This window comes from Penaeus monodon, chromosome 1, assembly GCF_015228065.2.
Source record: "Penaeus monodon isolate SGIC_2016 chromosome 1, NSTDA_Pmon_1, whole genome shotgun sequence".
Lineage (NCBI taxonomy): Eukaryota > Metazoa > Arthropoda > Malacostraca > Decapoda > Penaeidae > Penaeus > Penaeus monodon.
Window position 1 is genome coordinate 26,216,579 of NC_051386.1, and position 7,478 is coordinate 26,224,056.

General features: G+C 42.3%; 1 protein-coding gene across 1 annotated transcript in view; it reads left to right on the forward strand.

Annotated features, from left to right (window-relative positions):
- The window catches only part of LOC119572241 (epoxide hydrolase 4-like), a gene marked incomplete at its 5' end in the record, with an annotated part of 86,433 nt that overhangs the window by 66,778 nt on the left and 12,177 nt on the right, over positions 1 to 7,478 (forward strand).

Genomic DNA, 7,478 nt, shown 5'->3' on the forward strand with positions numbered 1-7,478 from the left:
CACACACACACACACACACAGAAACACACACACACAGAAACACACACACACAGAAACACACACACACACACACACACACACACACACACACACACACATATATAGTCCAGTGCAAATTTCTGGTTTGTCTTACCTAGATACTATGTATATATATACATATGCATACATACAAATATATATATATATATATATATATATATATATATATATATATATATAGATAGATAGATAGATAGATAGATAGATAGATAGATAGATATGCAAATACACACACACACACACACACACATATGGTCCAGTGGATAGAGCACTGGACTCCGGTAGCGCGCTGTACCGAGGTTGATTAGGAAGGGCATCCAATCAGGTAAGGGTGGTGCTGCCAAATGACCTCTTAATAATAAATTGAGAGAGGCCTAAATCCTGCAATGGAATGAGTGGTTGTTGAACAAACAAACATATATATGAATGTGTATATATATGTATACATATAGAGAGAGAACTATACACACACACACACAAACACACACACACACACACACACACACACACACACACACACACACACACACACACACACACACAACACACACAAATATATATATATATATATATATAATATATATATACATATATTATTATATATGCATATATATACATATATATATGTAATATTATATATCGACGTCTAACTTCAGTCGAGGTCGACTATAGCTTTATTATTTCTACCCATTCCTGTATAGGTAGAGTCAGTGCTTGGGTGAAAGAATTTTAGAAGCAAGCTATTGCCCATGTAGCATGCTGCCTCTCTCTCTCTCTCTCTCTCTCTCTTTCTCTCTCTCTAAATATATATATATTTTTTAACGGTAGGTTCATGTTTGAGCCGCGTGGTCACAGCATGATACTTAATTGTAGTCTTCATGTTGTGATGCTCTTGGAGTGAGTACGTGGTAGGGTCCCCAGTTCCTTTCCACGGAGAATGCCGGTGGTACCTTTTTAGGTAATCATTCTCTCTATTTTATCGGGCTTGGGACCAGCACTGACATGGGCTGGCTTGGCCACCCAGTGGCTAGGTAGGCAATCGAGGTGAAGTTCCTTGCCCAAGGGAACAACGCGCCGGCCGGTGACTGGAACCGTCGTGACAGTCTTGAGTCCGATGCTCTAACCACTCGGCCACCGCGGCCTTTAAATTTTAAAAATTTCTTTTAACGGTAGGTTCACGTTTGAGCCGCCGTGGTCACAGCATGATACTTAATTGTAGTTTTCATGTGTGATGCTCTTGGAGTGAGTACGTGGTAGGGTCCCCAGTTCCTTTCCACGGAGAGTGCCGGTGGTACCTTTTTTTAGGTAATCATTCTCTCTATTTATCCGGTGTTGGGACCAGCACTGATCTGGGCTGGCTTGGTCACCCAGTGGCTAGGTAGGCAATCGAGGTGAAGTTCCTTGCCCAAGGGAAACAACGCGGCGGTCGGTGACTCGAACCCTCGAACTCAGATTGCCGTCGTGACAGTCTTGAGTCCGACGCTCTAACCATTCGGCCACCGCGGCCCTCTCTCTCTCTCTCTCCTCTCTCTCTCTCTCTTCTCTTCTCTCTCTCTCTCTCTCTCTCTCTCTCTCTATATATATATATATATATATATATATATATATATATATTATATATATATGTGTGTGTGTGTGTATGTGCACACACACACACAACACACAATATATATATATACGTATATATATATGTGTGTATATGTGCATATATATATATATATATATATATATATATATATATATATTATAATATATATATATAATATGTATGGCATTTTGGGTATAGGATCCCCCGTCAATGAAGTCTAACATGCATAGCTAGACACGGCTACCTCGGCAGCTCAGATTTTCCGACCCCGAGAAGATTTGCTTACTAAAAAGCTTGCGAATATTTTTTCACATCACCATCATTCATGCATACATTCTGTTGCATATCATTAAATGTTTAATTCATTGTGGTAGTTGAAATAATATCAAATAGCTAGCATTACTAATCTATCTCAGTTTGTAATATTGAACATTAATATTCGTGTTTGTGATTCATTCTCTATGTGAGGTCACTCTCACTTTCATTCTCATTCACGCTTGCTGTTGCTTACACACACGCACACACACACTTACTCACTCACTCACGGAGAACAAAAGACACTGAAACCTTTTCATTTATAGGGTTTGTTGCTGTCGAAGTGCTGGCGTAAAGATCTATGACGCATCTCTTTTGCCCGCAATTTTGTCAGTCGTGACGAATGACTCGTACATGATGTACAACTTACATTTATTTCTTCTCTGTGTGACGACAATTGCTTCAAATAAATCCTTGCGGATTGCCGTTGTTGTTTCCCTTTATATACTCTCATGTCTATCAGAGATGGTTGGTAGTTCAAGCCAGGTCCATGCGGATCGCTACTGACGTCTCCCTCTCATATTTTCTTCTTTGTCTTTGTGAAATAAAACACAAAAAAAGAAGAAAATAAATTAAAAACGCACATTAAAAAACGCAATTTTTTTTTATAAATAACTGGCTAGTGACACTTAACACCACCTCTTCTCTGTTGCCTTTCTTTTTCTCTTGTTATCTGGCCCTTACGTGTATAAACCTGGTTTACTGACGATAACCGACACGGCACCGAAAGAGGATATATGGTCACCTTAGGATGCTGTGGGAAGGACGTCACTGGAAGATCGCCATAGGCCTGCGGACCAGGATGTTTGTCAGAGCAGGTATTAAACCGTCCCATGATGTAGTGGACAGGCGCTGCCTGCCGAGACACCTGTAGAAGGACCAGGAACTCGCCAGCGCAGGCACCAGTCACCCCAGGATGCTGTGGATGGGCGACGCCCGCAGATCCAGTCAACTCCAGGAGCTTGTCAGCGTAGGTATCAGCTGCCCTGAGATGCCGCCCCTACCAGATGCCCATAGATCCAGATGAAGATTACGAGGACGTGAGGATGAGTGTCAACAATACGAAGCAAGACCGGATGTACACTTCACACCTCTGTCCAAGTAGCTGCCCTTCTCCTTGGGCAGGACGCAGATGCAGCCTGGCTTTCTCTTTTCGCACAGGAACAGACATCCGCCCTCGAAGGGAACCGCCGCATAAAAGGACACGTCCATAAGGCAGAAGAGAGAGAGACACAGCAGACAGCCCAAGCCACACAGGGTCCAGCTCCACCACCTCGTCCTCCACCCGGGGACACGGGGGTCTCTTGGGGGGTCTCATATCAGTCTTCCTGACGAAGTCGCTGAAGATGTATCCTCGCACTCTACGCCGCCACACTCGCCAATCCGGCTCACCTGCCTCGCTAATTCTTCGCGAACCCTCGTCAACACAACCAGGATGTCACAGTTCTACCTAGCACCAACAATCTTCCTTGTTACTATATAAAGTAAGTGTACCTTTTAGTGCCAGAGTAACTATTGCCCTCCCTATACCCACCCACACCTTGTATACAAGTTGCCTTCTTTCAAATTCAAGTACAAACCACTCTACGAACGCACACTACTAACTCTATACTACATAACTTCTCGCTGTCAACCATTGTTTTTTTCAACACAACAAACGAATCACACACTGAGATCAAACCTAAGTGACATGCACCCTCACTTCACACCTCATTCCCAGCCCTAAACCATCCTGTAATTGATGTATTGTGTTAGTATTTTTCTGTCTATTATAATTTTTATCCTCAGATCACACAATTTAGCATATATCACTTCTCTCAGAACAAATGAGTACCTTCGCGTTTAAGTAATTATTGTTATGTTTGGCTGCTCTCATCATATTATTCATGTTTATTTGTGTCGAATGAATTAAATCATCTTTTTTTTCTCTTATATGTTATTCCTATTAGTAATCACTTTATTACTTCTTGCGTATTGTTATATTCTGTGTATACACTATAGCGTTCTTTATATCACTGTTTCTTCATACTTGCCGTGCTAATCTGTCACTCGTTCACACATAGATTTTGATCACCTGACTATCCTCTTATCTACCTAACTGCCCACTCTACTCGGAATTCACTCTAAGATGCGTATTTTACTATGTGCCATCCCTATGACTATTAACTGAACCCAAATCTCTTTTACGACGTCCTCTCGAAGTTCGATATCTTGTCCTCAGTAATGCTGGAATTTATGTCTTTAGTTAAGGTTTAGTGAATGTGTACTGATGGTAGTGTCTCCAGTTGCAAACAATGGCAACACATTGTAGACACCATGCTTTATATAGACTTACTCGGTTACAATCACCGCAAGTTAATTTTAAGCCCGGCTCATGGCCGTAAATGAAGGAATCCTGCGGCCGCCGCACACTTACGCTCATACGATTGAAGCGCCCAGATGCGCACGTTAGCATTAAGTTCAGGCCCAACTGCCTATGTGCTCGAAGCATATATACTTGCCTATTTACCCCAAAGATGTGGAATTCTTATTCAATTAATTTTCTCTCTTCAATATGATGGTACCTTATTGAACTCGTTAATCCTGACACATCTAAGTAATTAATACCTTACTTGACACGTTACTCTTCTTGTGACAAATTGTTCTTATTATGCTCTCATTTTTCTTGCAATTTAATAAGGTGATTGACTAACACATTATCATCCTCCTCCTTAGCCCTTCTACTGGCCTGGTACACTTATATTTCAACTTCTGAAGACGATGTAACCCTCCTCTCTAATGAATGTTGCACCTCAGTGCGAAACCTCCGCCACACCCGTTACCTGGCACGCGACGGTCTACTGACCCTCGGATCACCAGGAACCATCTGTAGACACCAAAACAGAACCTCTACTGCATCGTTTCAAGCGTTACAGTCGGCTCGAGGACGAGCTTTGCGCGTGGGCGAGCAATGCAACAATACGTAGCAAGACCGGATGTACACTTCACACCTCTGTCCAAGTAGCTGCCCTTCTCCTTGGGCAGGACACAGATGCAGCCAGGCTTTCTCTTTTCGCATAGGAACAAACATCCGCCCTCGAAGGGAACCGCCGCATAAAAGGACACGTCCGTAAGGCAGAAGAGAGAGAGACACAGCAGACAGCCCAAGCCACACAGGGTCCAGCTCCACCACTCGTCCTCACCCGGGGACACGGGGGTCTCTTGGGGGGTCTCATATCTGTCTTCAAGAATAAACCAGCAAGCTAAGCCCCTTTTCACTGACCCACTCAAGTCCATCTCTCGTTTCACTCACATCTGGTAATGCGGTGGCCTCTCGCTTACATCTGGCGACAGCGGTGCTCCCAACTCACGTGTCGCTTACATCTGGTGGCTTGCGGTCACGTCTCACTTACAATGAGCATGAAGCCAAGAAGGACCTGGACAACATCTGTGAGGACGTGTGGACGAGGAAGCCAACCGATTTTGCCCTGGACAAGGACTACGTGGAAGTCTAGACAAATCGTAAGTCAAGGACCTGTGCGAGACTTTTGAGGACGTGTGGACGTCGAGGATGGACAGATTACACCGAGGACCAGGAAGAAGAGGACGACAGCGATGGGCAGCCATGAAGATGCACCAGATGACCAGCCAAGTTAGGTCACCCTTGAGGCAAATCTAAGGCACCTCGAGGGCGAGATGTGAGTAGGTGGCCGAGCAATATGGCATATACATAAGTCTATTTCTGTTAGCAATAGACCACGTGTCAACCATGTTTACCACGTGGCTCCAAGTCCATTTTGGAAGCAATGACTCAGCGAGGGCGTAGACGACGATGTTATCTGACCTCACCTGACCCGGCAGTTTGTACTTAGCGCCCGGCGTGGTAAGGTCGGCCTAGCCTTCGCCTTCAGGTGGGTTGACCTGACACGTGACCCCGCGCTCACCGCTTTACCCTTAGACATCGTCTCGTGTGTTCCCTTAGTGTTGAACTCTTATTATAGAGAGTTACGCCGTTATACCAGTATCACTGCTCCTGCAAAGCCATTGTAATAGGGCTCATAGCCTTTTACATATATATGTGTGTATGTGTTGTGTGTGTGTGTGTGTGTGTGTGTGTGTGTGTGTGGTGTTTGTGTGTGTGGTGTGTGTGTGTGTGTGTGTTGTGTGTGGTGTGTGTGTATGTGTGTGTGTGTGTGTGTGTGTGTGTGTGTGTGTGTGTGTGTGTGTTGTGTGTGTTTGTGTGTGTGTGTAGCGGGTACCAGGAGGGACTGGGGGATGGGTACTGGGAGAGAGTGGGTGTCGTGAATCATTGTGCATTTGCAATGACCACGCCTTCAGTCATATGTACACGCCATTTACTCATGCTCTCCCGCAGAATTTCCCTTGTTGTAACGTACTAGCGTGCCGCCTGTAGACTAGAGTTTTATATCCCGAAAGTGAGGATGCCCTACACTCGCCCTGAGCTAAGCGTATAGAAAACGCGCTCGCTGGAGGAGCCCATAGAAAACGCGCCTGCTTCATTATTTGTATTTTATTTATCAAAACCTATTTCTATTATTTATTTTTATCCTGTTTAAAATCGAAATGAAATGCAAACCCATGACCTGAAAATAAATAAATAAAATGGGAGTTTGAAAATTCTTAATTCTACAAGTTATTATTTAAAACTACGATTTCTATACATTTTATCTATTCTTATTATTTTGTAGTTATTTTACCTTTGTATAGTTTGTCAATATATAGTTTTAAAAACACTTTTATTAAAAGAGGGGCACTCTCATTTATGAAAACTCCCGCTAAAAGGTAACGAGGGGGGTAAGAAGCACCTAGAAGGGGTTCTTGTGATCGCTCTGGTCAGAAGAGGTCGTTATGAGAGAATCCCGGAATGGGCCCTCTCTGCTAAAAAGATAAGTGGTCGTGAAGTATTCTTATTAGGGTATTGGGAGACATTTGTGTCCTTTTTAATAAAAGCAGTGGTGCATATAGACCGGTGCTTCTTCTACTCAGTCATTCTTAAGCATTTATATTTTAGTTACACACACACACACACACACACACACACACACACACACACACACACACACACACACACACACACACACACACACACACACACACACACACACGTGTGACTTCTAGTCTCGAGTTCAGTTCCCCGTCGCAGTAAAAAGGACTACGTCGTGGCAAAAGTGCTAGCACGCCGAACCGCAGTTGGCTAGGAAGGCAAGGGTGGTACTGCCAAATAACCTATCAATAATGAACTGAGAGAGACCTATGTCCTACAGTTGAATAATTGGCTGTTGAAAAAAAAATATATATATATGTATATATATATATGTGTGCATATATATATATTATATATATATATATATATATATATATATATATATATATATATATACAAAATATATATATAATATATATATATATATATATATATTATATATATATTTTGTATATATATATGTATATATATTTATATATATATGTATATATATATGTATATATATATATATATAATATTATATATTATATATAATTATTATATATTATTATT